Below are 19,055 nucleotides of genomic sequence, written 5' to 3'. Positions count from 1 at the left end.
TTTTAGTTTTGCAACAGCTGTAGGCACACTGGTTGTGTATCACTGAGTTTGTGACCTAACTCAGTGTTTCACAACCAGTGTGCCTCCAGCTGTTGCAAAACTACAACTCCCAGCATGTACGGTGCATGCTGGGAGTTTTAGTTTGCAACAGCTGGAGGCACACCGGTCGTGAAACACTGAGTTAGGTAAAAAAAACTGAGTTTCACAACCAGTGTGCCTTCAGTTGTTTCAAAACTACAACTCTCAGCAGTCACCGACAGCCAACGGGCATGCTGGGAGTTGTAGTTATGCAACCATCAAATGCACCACTACCACTCCCAGCATGCACTTTAGCTGTTTGTGCAAGCTGGGAGTTGTAGTTATACAACAGCTGAAGGTACACTTTTCCATAGAAAAAAATGTGCCTCCCGTTGTTGCAAAACTATAAGTCCCAGCATGCCCATAAGGGAATGCTGGGAGTTGTGGTGGTCTGCCTCCTACTGTTGCATAACTACAGCTCCCAGCATGCCCTTTTTGCATGCTGGGAGCTTTTGCTAAGCAAGAGCAGGAGGCTGTCACTCACCACCAACTGCTGCTCCACGCCGCCGCACACAGGTCAGTCCCTCGTCGTCGCCGCAGCTCCTGGGGCCCCGATCCCAACAGGGACGCCAGGGATCGGTGTCCCCAGCTGCCGGGGTCAACTTCCCGCACCTGCTCACGTCCTCTGGAAGAGGGGCGGAGCGGGTTGCATGAGTGACACCCGCAGCAGGTGCCCTGATTGGTTGGCCGGTAAACCGGCCGACGAATCAGGGCGATCGTGAGGTGGCACCAGTGCCACCTCACCCCAGCTGGCTATGGCTGTTAAGGGCCGTCAGAGACGGCCCCGATCAGCCAGTAATTCCGGGTCACCGGATCACTGGAGACCCGATTGACCCGGAATCGCCGCAGATCGCTGGGCTGAATTGTCCAGCGATCTGCGGCCATCGCCGACATGGGGGGACATAATGACCCCACTGGGCGATATGCCGCGATGCCTGCTGAACGATTTCAGCAGGCATCCGGCTCCGGTCCCCAACCTGCTAGCGGTGGGGACCGAATTTCCCACGGGCGTATGGATACGCCCTCGGTCCTTAAGGACTCGGAATGCAGGGCGTATCCATACGCCCTGTGTCCTGAAGAGGTTAAAGGGGTACTCCACTGGAAGACATTTTTCTTTTAATTAACTGGTGCCAGAAAATTAAACAGATTTGTAAATTACTTCTATTTAAAAATCTTAAACCTTACTTATCAGCTGCTGTATGCTCACCAGGAATTTATTTTCTTTTTGAATTTCCTTTCTGTCTGACCACAGTGCTCTGTGTTGACACCTGCTAACACCTGTCCATTTTAGGAACTGTCCAGAGTTGGAGCAAATCCCCATTGCAAACCTCTCCTGCTCTGGGCAGTTCCTGACACGGACAGAGGTGTCAGCATAGAGCACTGTGGTCAGACAGAAAGAAAATTCCTCTGCTGCATACAGCAGTTGATAAGTACTGGAAGGATTAAGGTTTTTAAATACATAAGGAAATTCAAAAAGAAAAGAAATTCCTGTGGAGCAAACAGCAGCTGATAAGTAAGGTTTAAGATTTTTAAATAGAAGTAATTTACAAATCTGTAGAACTTTCTGGCATCAGTTGATTTAAAAAAAGAAAATAATGTTTTCCAGCGGAGTACCCCTTTAATAGATGGGCAGGAAAATATATTCTAATATAAGGCTCCAATGATGTGAGATAGAATAATAAGTTATATTATAAGTTAAATTATAAATCACGCAATTTTCCAGATTTATTGGTGTGCTGCATTTATCCTTGCTATTGAGTGAACCGGAGAGCCGAGGTTCTAATTGTGCCTGCACCCAAAGAAGAATTGCTGGATGTGCTGCTTATGTTTGAAATATATATATATATATATATATATATATACACAGTGGGATCAAAAGTTTGGGCAACCCAGGTAAAAATGTGTATTAATGTGCATAAAGAAGCCAAGGAAAGATGGAAAAATTTCCAAAAGGCTTCAAATTACAGATTAGACATTCTTATAATATGTCAACAAAAGTTATATTTTATTTCCATCATTTACACTTTCAAAATAACAGAAAATAAAAAAAATGGCGTCTTTGGGCACCCTGCAGAGTTAATATCTTGTACTGCCCCCTTTGGCAAGTATCACAGCTTGTAAATGCTTTTTGTAGCCAGCCAAGAGTCTTTCAATTCTTGTTTGAGGTATCTTTGCCCATTCTTCCTTACAAAAGTCTTCCAGTTCTTGGAGATTTCTGGGCTGTCTGTCATGCTCTGCTCTTTTAAGATCTATCCATAGATTTTCAATTATGTTGAGGTCAGGAGATTGTGATGGCCATGGCAAAACCTTCAGTTTACGCCTCTTGATGTAATCCCCCGTGGATTTTGAGGTGTGTTTAGGATCATTATCTAATTATAGAAGCCATCCTCTCTTTAACTTCAGCTTTTTCACAGATGGTATCAAGTTAGCATCCAAAATTTGCTGAAATTTTATTGAATCCATTTTTTACTTCTACTCATTAGATGTTCCCTGTGCCACTGGCTGGAATACAACCCCAAAGCATGATTGATCCACCCCTTATGCTTAACAGTTGGACAGAGGTTCTTTTCATTAAATTCTGTTCCCCTTCTTCTTCAAACGTACCTTTGTGCCTTCCGGCGAAAAAGTTAAATTTTAACCTCATCGGTCCACAGAACTTGTTTCCAAAATGCATCAGGCTTGTCTATAAGTTCATTTGCAAAGTTCAAACACAGATTTTTGTGGTGAGGACGTAGAAGAGGTTTTGTTCTGATGATGCTTCCATGAAGACCATATTTGTACAAGTATCTCTTTATAGTGGATTAGTGTACCACAACTCCAGTGTCTGCCAGATCTTTCTGGAGGGATTGTGCAGTCATACGTGGGTTTTGAATTGTTTTTCTCACAATCCTGCGAGTTGTTCTGTCTGATATTTTTCTTGGTCTTTCAGATCTTGCTTTAACTTCCACTGTTCCTGATGACTGCCATTTCTTAATTACATTCCGAAAAGAGGATATTGACATCGGAAAACATTTTTCTATCTTCTTATAACCCTCTCCTGCTTTGTGAGTGTCAACTATTTTCAGTTTCAGATATCTAGACAACTGCTTAGAAGAACCCATGGTGCTGATTGTTGGGGCAAGGTCAGATGAGTCTGGGCATTTAAAACCTTTGAGATTGACATCACCTGGTCTTCCCAGATGATGATTGAGAACAATCCATGACACTGGCAGGTCTCAGCTTTGCAAAGGGGGCAGTGCATATAAATTCTGCAGGTTGCCCAAACTTTTGCAGACACCATTTTTTTGTTTTCTGTTATTTTGAAAGTGTAAATGATGGAAATAAAATCTAACTTTTGTTGACTTATTATAAGAATGTCTAATCTGTAATTTGATGCCTTTTGGAGATTTTTCCATCTTTCCTTGACTTCTTTATGCACATTAATACAAATTTTTACCTGGGGTGCCCACACTTTTGATCCCCACTGTATACATATACATACAGTATGTTCAGACAAGGTTTTACGAAATGTGAAATAAGTATTTCATTCCCGATCAATCACCAAGATTTATGGCTACCAGATGTCTGACAGCCAATCCTGCTGTTTTAGAAATAAAATTACATTTTCTCTTGGAAAAAAAAAAAAATCTTTACAATATCACAGTATGCTTGCAAGTCTCAACACAGAGTTGCTATTCATATAACAACCACCGGGTGGCCACACATAGAGTCACATAGGGGGATAAAATCAAGCATTTACATGTCTTTTGGTGAGTAAAAAATGTGCAAATTTGGTGCAATGATGGCTTTGAGACTTTTTGTCCTAAACTATTTTGCCCTTTGACTTTGCAGTGTTTATGAATTTGAGACTTTTTTTTTCCAAATTTTGTAAAAGGCTCCAAATATCGCAAACCAATACCAACAATCTTTCCACTTAAAAAATTCACAGAGTATAACAAGCTATAATATGGCATGATTATTATTATCATTATTATTATTGATCATTATTTTTTATTTATTTATAATTGTTAGTTGTTGTTGTTGTTATTATTATTGTTATTATTATTGTTATTATTATTATTATTATTATTATTATTACTACTGCTACTATTTTTTGTAGGTTAATATTTTAACACACAAATTGAAAAGGGTTTTCTGGGACATTTCCATTGATAGCGAGCATGGGGCCACAATCACATATTGATGACCTATCCTGAGGATAAGCAATCAATGAAAAAAAAAAGTCCAAGAAATTACTTTGAAACTTAACCAAAGTCTTCTTCTAGTGGTCAAGTACGGGCAGCCCCTGTCATACCTTGGTTGCTGTCAAATTTGTATTTAGGCTTTTCTTCACCCAAGGCAAATATTTCATTTTGATGTCCATTTCTTTTTTTATAGGTAAGAAACTGTGCAGAACTCCTCTCCAGGGAACTGCATTGTCAGTAAAATAATGGAGTCCCCCTCCATTAATTTACTGACAATGCAGTTCCCTGGAGAGGAGGAGACCAATGAATCATGGAAAGAAAAAGGGAAATAAACACAAGAAGCTTCTGTCCAAAATCAGATGGCATAATAGGAGGCCAATCTCCATATTTGCTATGGTGCCCACTTTCTTCTATGTACATTGCTGCTTCTGACATGTCTCTATGACATGCAGATTGTTTTTACCTATGACCGGTTTGGCCTACCGGGTCACTGGGAAAATTCCCAGTAGGTTGCCCACCGTTTGAGCTGGTATTGGCCAGCCCACCGCTCACACCTAATGTTTGTCCAGTGGGGGCTGTCTTACATTGTTATATTAACAACATCAGACAGCCACACAAAGCCGCACACAAGGTCTTCCTGCTCACACAGTAATGTATTGCAATATCTTATTATACTTTATGAGCATGAGGATTACTTTGTGTGCCGTACTGTGTCAGCCTTATCTCTCTGAAAGTCTATAGCTGGTATGCATAGTCTGCATCCTGTCTTCCCGGTGGCAGGATTGGTATTGGCTCCGCCTCCAACTTTAGGTAGCACCATCCCAACCTCAGGTAGATCCACCCCCGACCTTACACTTTTATCTGCTGCTCTTAATGAAAGCGTTCGTAAGATCATTTTCCCGATCTCCTCTTAGGAGTCATCCCAGCTCCCACATGCTTCCCCCAGGCTGGTAATGAACTATTACTTGTAGTGGGGACATGCCTAGGGGCTAAGGGGACATACAAAGGTTATTAATGAAATTCCGCCCATAGTATCCATAATGGAGATTCCCAGCTCTGGGGGGGTCTGAGGTCTGAATAACATATTGGATGATCTGTCTGAATTTTTGTTGTTGCCATCAGGCTGTGTAATGGTAAGAGGAATGATCTGGCACATGCAGGACTAGGGTCAGGTGGCTATAAATAGAAAAGGTAACGTGGATATGGATGGTGCCAAGTCCAGTACAAGTACTGATACATAGAACAAAAGGAAATAAAGACTGCACTCACCATCCAGCATGTCTTTTATTCAATCATGTGTAGGCATTTGGTGGATGAGGCAGGGGCACGCCGGCGTGCCCCTGCCTCCTCTGCCGAACGCCTACACATGATTGAAAAAAAGACACACTGGATGGTGAGTGCAGTCTTTGTTTCCTTTTGTTCTAGCTATCAGGCTGTGTTTACATGGTTTGGTTTTTCAGAATTTTTTTTTAGAATTTTTTTATGCATAATATTGATGAAATCTACATTTTTGCAGGAAAAATGCATACAAAAAAAAAACATATAATCAGAACACAGCCTAATGTGTGGGGATGGCTGCAAGAGCTAGGAGGTGAAGGAAGGAGGGATATCAGTCTGGAACGTCTACAATCAAAGAAGGCGTCACCTGGGAGTCATTGGATTTATCTCTGACACAAGTCTCTGACCATGTGATTCTCACGTTGCATTTTATTATACTTTTTTGTGTTGATGGTGAGGTTTACATATTTCAAGAGACCCCGTCATCAGGATTATGGCCAGTGTGTAGCAGATGAAATAATACTGTTTCCTACCATCTTCTTGTAGCACACACCAAGCAGTGTAAGGGCCTGAAAATGCCCTTATAATACACGGTATGGGATGAACTACTGAACAGAAAGTAGTCTCCACAACACGTGACTTAGAGGCCTCTCTGTCGGTCAATCATGGCTGATGAGTGAGAGTACTGATAGAGAGCCAGGACTAGTTCAACCTCCTGGGACTACTTGCTGTTCAGTAGTATACCCAAGTGCTTTTTCTGGCATTTACACTACTCGGGGCACGCTACAAGGAGATGGTAGGAAACAGTATTATTTCATCTTTTACACACTGGCCATAGTTGGATAACCCTAATGCGGATGGTGGGCTGCCTTTAACGGGGTTATAAAGGTTGTTCCTTAAAGCGTTACTGTCATAAAAAAAGAAACTTTTGACACGTTGTCCAGACATGTCAAAAGTTGTTGATGGGACCAGGTCTCACTCCTGAGCCCCGCTGTGATTCTAAGATACGAGCCAGGGAAATGCACGGTAGTATGTTCCACTCCCTGGCCAGGCAGCAAATGTGACCTTTTACCTGCATAGACATAATGAGAGAAAAGTTTGGATTTGACTGACTTTTGACATGTCAAAATGTGTTTTTAATTTGCTACATCACAGATTGCACACCACTTTTCTCCCTGATAGGTGGGAGCAATATTATATGTGGGCTGGTGGGGTTTGAGTCCCAGGGCAGCATTTTAGTCCCAGTCTGGCCCTGCTTCTACCCCTTTTGTTTTAGAGATTGATGGGGGTCACATCACCCAGACAGCTACATTGATGTTTTCTGAAATGGCAGGAGGTGCTCAACCCCAAGTGCAGTTGTGCACCTATGTTGGGGTGGAGGTCCTGCATTTGTGGACCACAATATAGGTTCACTACTGTGGTAGATGTAAACAATGACATTGGCTAACCCTCAAATGGTGCAGGACCTAACACTAACCTACCTGTGCTGGATAAGCTTATCAGGCACAGGTAGGTTATTGTTAGGTCCTGTACCACTTGAGAAACCTTGGCGTTGGTTTGGGGGCTCAGGTATGTCCTTCATCTAAGGATATACTGGCTAATTTTACAATTTTACATCAGTTTTACATCAGTTTTGAGGGTTAGCCAATGTCATTGTTTACATCTACTACAGTAGTGAACCTATATTGTGGTCCACAAATGCAGGACCTCCACCGCAACATAGGTGCACAACTGCACTTGGGGTTGAGCACCTCCTGCCATTTCAGAAAACATCAATGTAGGTGTCTGGGTGATGTGACCCCCACCTGCCATTTCAGATCACGTCAATGTAAGCTGTTTCACATCACCCAGACCCTCACCTATCAAAACATTTGATATGTCACCATGACAGATGAGAAGTTTGTAAAAATGACAGTGATCCTATGATTTGAACTTGTTTGTACTGTTTGTTGCACCAATTTGTATGGTGTCTATTCCTCTATACATATCCAAAGCTACTTTTCCAAGCCACACAACAGAGCAAATATAAGAAACCAATCAGCCTAACATGCCAATGTTTCTCTTGATTTAGGGTAAATTCACACTAGGGATATGTTCACATGGCAGAATGTCATAGTTCATAAGGTTGAAAAAAAAGTCCATCAAGTTCAACCTATATTCCAATTAAGTCCCTGCTGAGTTGATCCAGAGGAAGGCAAAAAACCCTCATACTAGAGGTAAAAATTCCTTCCCGACTCCAAATATCAGAATAAATCCCTGGATCTACCTTCTTACCCTATAAATCTAGAATCCATAACCTGTAATGTTATTACTCTCTAGAAATTAATCCAGGCCCCTTTTGAACTCTTATATTAAGTTCACCATGACCACCTCCTGCGGGAGAGAGTTCCACAGTCTCACTACTCTTACAGTAAAGAACCCCCGTCTGTACTGGTGTAGATGTAAATGTAGATGTAAATGTAGAGGATGCCCCCTTGTTATAGATACAGTCCTGGGTATAAATAGATCATGTGAGAGATCTCTGTACGGCCTCCTGATATATTTATACATAGTTATTAGGTCGCCCCTAAGCCTTTTTTTCTAAACTAAATAACCCTAATTCTGATAATCTTTCTGGGTACTGTAGTCCTCCCATTCCCTGTATTACCCTGGTTGCCCATCTTTGAACCCTCTCCAGCTCCACTTTATCTTCCTTGTACACTGGTGCCCAGTACTGTACACAGTATTCTATGCGTGGTGTGACTAGTGATTTGTATAGCGGTAGAATTATTTCCTTGTCGTGAGCATCTATGCCCCTATTGATGCCCCCCATGATTTTATTTGCCTTGGCAGCAGCTGACCAACACTGGTCACTACAGCTACATCTACTTTTAACTAAGACCCCCAAGTCCTTTTCCACATAAGTCGTCCCAAGTGTTCTCCCATTTAACACATAATCTCAGCCTGCATTTTTTCTCCCCATGTGCATTACCTTACATTTATCAGTGTTGAACCTCATCTCCCACTTCTCAGCCCGAACCTCCAGCCTATCTAGAGCCATTTGTAACAGTGCACTATCCTCTATAATGTTATCTACTATGCACAGTGCACTGTCCTCTATTGTGTTATCTACTATATACAGTGCTCTGACCTCTAATGTGTTAACCACTTTACAGCACTTAGTATCATCTGCAAAGATTGCTACCTTACTATACAATCCCTCAACAAGATCATTAATAAATATATTAAATAGAATAGGACCCATAATTGACCCCTGTGGTCCCCATTAGTAACAATCACCCAATCAGAGTAAGTATCATTAATAACAACCCTCCATTTCCTATCACAAAACCAGTTATTTACTCCCTTGCACACCTTTTCCCCAGCCCCATCCGTCTCATTTTATGCACCAACCGTTTATGAGGCACCGTATCAAATGCTTTTGAAAAATCAAGATATACAACATCCACCCGCAAAATTTCAGGGCAGACATTCTGCAGGCTGCAGATGTGGGCAGAACATGCTGGCACTAGGACCGCATGGATATGTGTCCTCTTCATAGACGACAATGCATGTCCATTCTTTCTGCGGAGACTGAAATCAGAATTTCCACATCAGATGTTTCTGCCGCGGATATGCTGCCATGTGCATGGTGCAGCAGAATCCCATTGAAAACAATGCAACAGAATTTCCGAGCAGAATTTTTCTGCCTGAATCCGCTCAAAAAACAGTTTTATTGATCTGACAAATCTTTTATATATGTTCTATATTTGACATATTCCCATTCAAATTAATTAAACTCATTTTAAGTTACAGACATTTCTGTTGCAGATTTCTGTTGCAGGAAAATCTACAACCACAGATTTGAAACTTTTTTTATTTGTATTTTGCATTATATCATCCATACTGAAATCCATGAAAGATCTGCAACAAATCTGCACCAAAATGATACCTGAATTTTTTTTTTATTTGCTACGGATTCCAATGTGGACTGTAGATGTTCTCATAGTGACTGAGAAATTAAACCATAATAAAATCGGCACGATGCGATGACAGAACCGCATGGCTGCCAGCTCTGGGGGCTGAAGCTCGCTCCTACCTGCCTCGCGCAATTGTGAACTTAGAGAACGGGCAAGCGCTTCATCTAAAAGCCATTTGCAATAATATTAGTTGTCAGTAAATATTCAAACACACAACTCCTAAAGCTATAAAAATGGATTAGAAGCCATTTAAAAAAGAATTAACAAACTAGAGGAAAAGTATACTGTCAACAAACAAATGCTTCATCATCGCACTGTAATTCGGAATTTTAATTACCCCTCTGCTTCTGTAACAAAACAGTGTCTGAACTGGCAGCCATTTGAATCTCTCACAGGTCATTGAGCATTGCAGTTAATTACTCCATGAATAGGCCGCTTCTCTCCCCTCTGGAAACACATTTCTAATGGCAGTCAGGGTCTGACAAATGTGTCATCTACATAATTAGCTAGGAAGCAACACAAAACATTAAACATGCTTTGTGCCGACAACTATCAAAACATTTCATTTGTTGTCAATTATTCATCACTTTGTAGGTTCTGAAGGGGTTGTTATTATGGAAATCAGTCCAGATGCTAACAAGGTTAGGAGTTTTTGATTTAAATTACTTATCGCAGGCTAACTTGAACAAATAAAAACAATTCCATTGTATTCAAATGGAAAAGACAGTTTTCAATCACAAGTAGATTACAAAAGGAATTTGTTCTGCTCAAACCTTTTTCCCCGGCAAGTAATTAGAAATTAGATGGAATGAGCGACGGTCGTGTGTCGGCAGAGGTGACCGCGGATGGTGCTGAATGTCGACTGGAGGTTTTTTCGTCTTGCGTGTGGTTGTTTTATGTCTTTTTTTTTTTTGTGGCTTTGGTCAAGGCCCCATGTTCGAGAGCCATTGCTGTGTCTTTGCGAATGGGATTATTGATATACATCAGTTTTGTTAATATATCAACTGAACAGCCCCCTATTAGAGTCTGAGCTTGATATTAATTATGGTGGTTCCTAGCCTTGTTAGCAATGGTCAGCCATGGGATCATGTTTTTTGAATTGCAGCCTCTACCATGTGATACCTCTAGGCCGATATGGCTGGAGGGCTCCATAAATATGGTGGGTGGTGTGCAGCATGATGGCCAGGATCTCCATCAGAAATTTTGGGGCCTTCTACTGCTGAACTGACTCCCCTCTCCCCCATACAGTACAGGGAAAAGGGGCAGAGCCAGCAGCAAGGGGTGCCTTTTTATGTTTAGCTTGGCTTTGGCTCCTCACAGCAGTACCACTGGTATTTCCCAATTAGTGCCCTGAAGGCGTTGCTGATGGTGGCACAGTGGGTTAGCATTGTTGGTTTTCCAGAGCTGACGTTCTGGATAAAGATTAGCCAATTTCCTAAATTGAAAGTGTTCCCATTTCCATGAAAAGTTCTGTGAAATTCCAAAGTCTCCTAGGACTATATGCAGAACTCCTTCGAGTTGTCATAGCACCAATCTGTTGAACCTCACTGGGACCAGATGTGGGACGGGAATGAGGTATGTAATCAATTAGTTTCACAGTTAGTCACTCATCTTTCATTCTGGGTTTGAACCCAAATAAAAATAAACAACCAAATAAATCAACGAACAACTCCTTAGAGGTTACCCTCCAGGTAAAGGTAAATAAACCCTAACTAAAATCCGCTCTTAAAAACACTCTTCACTGTTAAGAATATTAAATTGAATTACTCACTGGATACCATATTACTAATATTTTTATATATTTGTCTGACTATTGCCACCAGTGTAACTGCTGTCTAAAGACTCTGACTCAACATAGGTTCACTGCTTTTAAAACCACTCTGTACACCTCCCCAATGTTTCACCGATCTGCCAGCTTTGTCAAGGGTTCTGAGGGTTCGTAGCCTCAGAACCCTTGACAAAGCCAGTGCACTGGTGAAACGTTGGGGAAGTGTACAGAGAACTTTCAAAAGCAGGCATGATTTTCCTATGAGCCCTTCAGACTACAGAGAGGCTCATGTGGAATTTAGATTGAGGGCCTAAAAAGGGAAAGGGACCATTGTAAATTATGCCAATTTCAGTGTAACACTGTTGTATATGTTGGTGCTATAAAAATAAATAAATAAATTAAATAAAAAATAAATAGGTGGTGGGAATTTTTAAACAATACCTTGAACTCCCATTCACAGGTACGCCCTGGTGCGCTAAGTCCTAGGTCCTAGGTGCCCAGGGCATACCTTTACGCCTTGTGACCTCTAGAAGTTTAAAGGGTCTGTCCAGCCCATGAAACATTTAAAGGGGTATTCTGGGAATTTTATTTATTTGAATATGCTACAGGGCCTGTAAAGTTAGTGTAGTTCATAATATAGTGTCTGTACCTGTGTGTGATGGTTTTCTCACAATTCGTCTGTGATTTTCCCCCCAATATGTATTTTAACAGCATACAAAATGACTGTTGTCTCAGATTTTTCCCAGGTTGCAATGCAGACGAGACCTGACATCACTAGTCAGCTGATGACAGTGAACCTGTTTGCTTCATTGGGTAGAGCGATCACTTGGTGGGAGAGAGAGATCAATCTGCAACTAATTGTAATTTGGCAACAGCTGTAGGCAACCTGATTGAAAAACACAGATCTTTTAAATGGATGCAGCTCATTTATGTTTCAATGGGTGGGGTGGCTGATGTGTAGGAAAATGGAATTATGGGATTTGTAGGCAAAGAAGGTAACTCAAACAGGAAATACCAGTTTACAAAAAGCTAGCCACAGTGTTATGGTAATCTCACAACATAACACTCCTCATCCCCTTGGGTACCACAGTACAACAATCACTGTGCTATTTGAAGCAAGATACTGCACCATTATTTCATTCTCTTAGGGCTGGAAGCCTACCATATGCTTCAAGTCAAAATCATAATTTTCCATTTTCATTCTAACTTGTAATCTTATGTCACTTCTGTATCTTAATAAGAAAATCTTTCTGGGACATCACATAGCAATAATGAAGAAATCTACGGGGGGGGGGGGGGGAGAACAGCCCTATGTATTCTGCTATTTTACTGAATTACCTCCCGTCCTATTCAATCCCTTATAATTTTTATAAAAATCTAGGAATGCTGTTAAAAGATGATTTTGAGTCCTATTCAGTGATTAAAGCATACATTGCTTTATCCTTTTTCTCTATTGCCACGGCTGCCCAAAAAAATCAGTCTGCTTCCTCCTCTAGCAGCTGAAAGTTTAGTCCCTTCTTACTTTCCTTTGCAGATAGATACTGTGTGGTTCAGGTCGTGATGGTGTATACAGTGTAATATTCACAGTATACACTCACTTAGAAAGATAAAGATAAAATAATTATATAAAAAGTAAAAAAAATTGTTGGCATGTGCAGGGTTCATTTGACTATTCAGAGTCCCGGCTGTGAGGAGAATGACCAGCAAAATAATATGCACTCTGAACACCAAGTGGCATTGTGCTATGTAACAAGTCAAACTAGATAATATTCTTGATTTTTTTCCCTTTATTTTCCATAAATAAATACAATATTTATTGGTTGGCCGATTCAAAGGGGTAGTCGAGTGCAAGAAACAACCTGTGTAGGGTGTTAAAAAGTACAATAAAGCAACTTACTAATACAATGTTTCTAGCCATAGTCCAGAGATCTCTTCATATCAGCTCTGCTCTCTATCTTGTAGCTGTGACATCACGTCAGACTCAGAGCTCCATCCTTCCACACACTCCCTTCCTGTCTGCTCAAGATAAGACCATTAATGTGAAGAGGGGAGCTCATATTACTGCTCATTAGATATTAAGGCAGCAGGAAGCCTTTCTTAGTCACAGTAGTTTCCATCAGAACAGGCTCACTGCTTATCTGAGAAAGGCTTCTTACTAAAATCTAGTGAGCAGTAATATGAGCTTCTTCTCTTCACATAAATGGTCTTATCCTAAACAGACAGGAGTGGGGGGGGAGCAGGGACAGGAGCTCTGCTTTCAGAGAGTGTGATGGGATGTCACAGCTACAAACCAGATAGCTCAGCTCTGTGCAGTGTGACTAATAACATTATATGATTAAGTTGCTTTATTATGCTTTGGACATCATACACAGGTTGTTTCTTTTGTCGGATAACCCATTTAATGTTATTAGCAACCAATCATCTATGTCCTTTGCTGAAGTAGGCTCAAGTTTAGTATCTGCCTGCGACCTGCGTCATACAATGCGGTCTACAGTCTTTCATATGCCGTAGACCAGTAATTTTGTTAACTTACTGATCACCTTTTGGTATGATCTACGTACAAGGGGAGCTGATACGTATTAAGCCTTAAAGGGGTACTCCACTGCCCCAGCATTCGGAACATTTAGTTACGCTGGATGCGGGCTGCGGGGGTCGTGACGTCATGAAGACGCCCCTTGTGACATCACCCCATGCCCCCTCAATGCAAGTCTATGGGAGGGGGTGTGATGGCTGGGGTAGTGGAGTACCCCTTTAACCAGAAAAAACTGAGCTTGGAAGCTGTAACTGCCACTCTAATTTACATATTCCCCCAGTCAATATATTATATGAATATATATACATTCTACATATTTCCTCCTTGCATGTCTATGGGAGGGGGCGGGATGAACCTCATGCCCCTTCCCATAGACATGACTGGTGGAGGTGTGGTGTGACGTCATGCCATGCCCACTCATGACATCACACCATGCCTCCTCCATTCATGTCTACGGAAGGGGGCATGACGTTCATCCCCCCCCTCTCCCATAGACATGCAAGGAGGAAATATGTAGAATGTATATATATTCATATAATATATTGACTGGGGGAATATGTAGATTGGAGCGGCAGTTACAGCTTCCAAGCTCAGTTTTTTCTTTTTTGGACTTTAGTGATCCAAAAAAGTGATGATGAGATACTTTTTTTTAGTAAAATGGTAAAAAAAAAAAAAAAAAAAAAAAATATATATATATATATATATATATATATATATATATATATTTAGTAATGATGGAAAAATTTGTATTTAACAAAATGAATCTTTTTTTATAACAAAATGTTATTAATTTTTAAGCAGGGATCAATTAATGTGGGCGGGTGGGAACCTAAAAATGTAGCCGACAATAATAAAAATGTAGTTGTGTGTGTGTTTTTCACTTTGTTTTCTTTATTTTTTAATAATGATGATGGGAGCATTACTACCTATAATGTATAGATGCAGCCGGCGGCTCTTCTATGGTCCCCTGCACTTATACCTACCATTTCATATTTGCCGCAGAGAGTTGTGATTGGCCAGATGGTTCCAACCAATCACAGCTCTCTGCAGGAAATATGAATAGATGTATATATATACGCCAGTGCAGGGGACCATAGAAGAGTGGCCGGCCGCATCCATACATTATACAAGAGGATCACAGGAGTGACACGGGCGATCTGTCTATTAATGCAGTTAATTAAGTTTTAACTTTGGCTCTTTTTCAGGCGGTTTTTATTCTTTTTTGGACTCTAGCGATCCAAAAAAGTGATGGAGAGACCTTTTTTAATAAAATTTCGTAGGGTACAATTAAAAAAATAGAAATAAAAAAGATACAGTAGTGAAGGAAAAAATTGTATCTAGCGAAATGTATCTTTTTTATTACAATTTTTTTATTAATTTTTAAACAGGGATCAATTTATGTGGGAGGGTGGGGACCTAAAAATGTAGCCGACAATAATAAAAATGTAGTGTGTGTGTGTTTTTCACTTTATTTTCTTTTTTTTAAATTTTTTTTACACAGTTTTTTTTACACTGTTCCAGGAAGGGAGTAGCAGTACCTTTAGTAATAGACAGATCGCCCGTTGCGATCCTCCTGTATAACGTATAGATGCGGCCAGACACTCTTCTATGGTCCCCTGCTTTGACGTATATATATATATATATATATATATATATACACATATTCAAAAAATAATAAAAATGTTGTTATAAAATATATACATAATAAAATTAAAAAAATTCCATCACTGCTGCATCCTTTTTTTTTTTTTTGGTACCCAACTAATTTTGCCAAAAGGTGCCAAAAATGCAATTTCCACACAAATGAAAAAACACCAGAAAAAACTCCAGGCGCAGGACATTGCACTGGCGTTTTTTCAGGCGTTTTTTTTAATCCCAAAAAACCCAGCACAAAAAAACAAGTAGAAACTTAGCCTAAAGGGGTACTTTGCTGTTAGACATCTTATACCCTATCCCTGTCACTGGGGACCCCCACAATTCCCCCCTGCAGCAGCCCGGTACCTCAGCAGTCCGGAGCTAAGTTTTCTCCGAGGCTGATGACGGGCGGTGCAGGGGACGGGGCATTGTGACATCACGGCCCACCCCCTCAATACAAGTCTATGGGAGAGGGCGTGACATTCACTATGCCCCGTCCCCTGCACCGCCATCAGCCTTGGAGAAAACTTAGCTCCGGACTACTGAGGTACCGGGCTGCTGCAGGGGGGGCCTGTGATCAGACATCTTATCCTCTATCCTTTGGATAGGGGATAAGATGTCTAACAGCGGAGTACCATCACCTAAAGGAATTGTCCTGGTTTAGAAAAACATGAAACATTTGTTCTAGGAACAGCATCAACTTGGCTTATCTATTTATCTATCTATCTCATATCTATCTATCATTCTATCTCATATCTATCTATCTATCTCTCTCATATCTATCTCATATCTATCCATCTATCTATCTATCTCATATCTATCTCATAGCTATCTATCTATCTCATATCTATCTCTCTCATATCTATCTCAAATCTATCCATCTATCTATCTCATATCTATCTCATATCTATCTATCTATCTCATATCTATATCATATCTATCTATCTCATATCTATCTCATATCTATGTATCTCATATCTATCTATCTATATCATATTTATCTCATATCCATCTATCTATCTCATATCTATCTATCTATCTCATATCTATCTATCAATCTATCTATCTGTTTATCTATCTATCTCATATCTTTCTTTCTTTCTTTTTATCTATCTCATATCTATCTATCTATCTCATATATATCTATCTATCTTCTATCTCTATCTATCTATATATCTATCTATCTCATATCTATCTATCTTCTATCTAACTCATTTCTATCTATCTATCTTCTATCTATCTATCTATCTATCTATCTATATTCTATCTTTATCTATCTATCTATCTATCTATCTATCTCACATCTATCTATCTATCTATCTATCTATCTATTTTCTATCTCTATCTATCTATCTATCTATCTATCTATTTTCTATCGCTATCTATCTATCCATGTAAAAAAAAGAAGAAAAGGAAGAGCAGCACTACTTATTCAATTTCATAAAGTAAAAGGTGCACGCTGGAAATAAGACCTTGGAGCTTGAAAACGACGGCGAGAGGTCGCGGAAACGTTGCTTCTGTTTTTCTGGTGATGTAATAAACGCCCACCTATTTTTTCACGAGTTTGTGTGCTGCTGAATTCTTGGATTTCTATCTATCTGTCTATCTATCTATCTATCTATCTTCTATCTATCTATCTATCTATCTATCTATCTATCTATCTATCTCTATCTATCTGTCTGTCTATCTATCTATCTATCTATCTATCTCTATCTTTCTGTCTATCTATCTATCTATCTATCTATCTCTATTTATCTATCTATCTATCTCTATCTATCTCTATGTATCTATCTATCTATCTCTATCTATCTATCTATCTATCTATCTGTCTATCCTTACTTTCCTTTCTTTTCCCACCAACCTGCATACAGGTGGTGTAATGTGAACAGGCCCCATGTTGTTCCCCTTAGAGTTTCCGCTACAAAGTCCCCCACAAGACTTTACTGTATTTATTTTGCTCCGAGCTCCTTCCCGGCATCTGCTGGATCCTTATTGAGTAACTGCATCATTTGCAATGTTTAATATTCTAAAACAACAGTATCATTTTTCTGTCCTGCTTATAAAGGACACATAGTAGTGATCCATAAAACAATACCAATATAGAGCAGATTAAGGAACGTATTTAATATTTTTTATTGCAGACTAGGGATACAAAACGTTTAACAGGGAGTATTAAAAATAAATTTGACAAAAAATAATTTGCGATAACATCAGCTATGCTAGTCTTGTCCCATTTATCTCCTTTCTGTGGGCAGATAGCGTTACTTTTATAATTGCGTGGTGTAACTAGGTTTTCATATTAAGTGCTTAATTATACTTTTGTTTAGCATAAAATTACTATTATAGTCTTCTTTATAATTCATCATAAAGAGGGCAAAAAGAATTGAAGAAATATTTGTGATGGGAAGAGCACTCACTAGACACGGTGTCAAATTGTTTATTAAAATGGAACAGATGTATGCCATGTATGATTTTGTCTGCAAATCTACCTAATTTTTTGGTGCCTTGCGCAGGCTGAGATACTACAGCTGATACGCCCGGCCTCCAAACTATCTTCTTGTCCTAGACAAGGAGGAAAAATGTAGTTGGAAGGTGACTTCTAGTTTGATAAAGTCCTTTCCTTAAAGGGTTGGTGCAAGGATTGTTGCCACCCCTTTGGCTCCGCCCAATGACACATCCCACCTTATTACTGAGGTGACACTTCTTTATCTAAAGCCGAGGAACGTGCTTTCGATTCACCCAAAGTGCAAGAAAAAGTGCAAACGTGTTACACTAAAAAAACGTGCACAAAGGATGCGGTCTATCGCTAGCCCTTCTCCGATAGGAGAGAGGCCCCCCAACAAACCTTACCCTTCGCCTCCGGACCAAAAGGTACCTGCGAGGTTCCAGGTTCGATGTCCCTTTTCGCCGAAGCTACTAGGGGACCACAAATGCTCCCGGCATCCCCCTTGGCGTTAGCCAAGGTATCTGCCCGCAGAGCCGATTACGGTAGGTACCCTGCCAAGCAGGAGTACCCGGGGTGTTTGCAGGGAGGTGCGGAACCTAATGGCCACACACACCTCCCCTAGACCGCCAGGAGGGACACCCAGAAGGGCTACCGCATCCTGACAAATCCTGTGAACACACAACACGCAAAAAGTGACACAGTGAGACAAAAAAAGAAATAAATAAGTGAATGTGTGCAGATATACTGCCCGGACATCCGGCCGGATCTATAAAAATTTCTCTGATCCTCACCAGAAGGCCGGGAATCAAGAGGTGAGTGCCACAAGGTGAAGAGATTATGGTGCCCGTGCTTCAACTCAGTGAGTTTATCCTCCCAGTGAGTTTCGGCACCTCGGGGTCACCACTCCCCGAGGCACAAAAGTACCTCGGCTCTAGACCCTCTCAGCCTCATGGCGAGACCCGGAGGGAACAGGTCACATCGGGGCAGCCGTCGAGCTGATTCCTCAGAACCAGCCCCGGAAAGCCCTGGTACACCTGCATCCTCCATGCAGCACCCATCCCCACCAGCCCCATACCGGCGTTACGGTACACCGGCATGAAAAACTGATAAGAACAGATACTACACTTGATCTTAGCCAAAAGGCCGAGAAGCGACTGTATAACATTGATTTAAT

General features: G+C 40.7%; 1 protein-coding gene and 1 pseudogene across 2 annotated transcripts in view; both read right to left on the bottom strand.

Annotated features, from left to right (window-relative positions):
- ARHGAP15 (Rho GTPase activating protein 15) overlaps window positions 1-19,055 on the bottom strand; it is a 788,583-nt gene that overhangs the window by 709,480 nt on the left and 60,048 nt on the right. The gene's annotated exons all lie outside the window — the stretch shown is intronic.
- On the bottom strand, window positions 18,927-19,036 carry LOC130290045 (U2 spliceosomal RNA; annotated as a pseudogene).

This window comes from Hyla sarda, chromosome 8, assembly GCF_029499605.1.
Source record: "Hyla sarda isolate aHylSar1 chromosome 8, aHylSar1.hap1, whole genome shotgun sequence".
NCBI classification, from domain to species: Eukaryota; Metazoa; Chordata; class Amphibia; order Anura; family Hylidae; genus Hyla; species Hyla sarda.
This window is presented reverse-complemented; position numbering and strand designations above follow the sequence as displayed.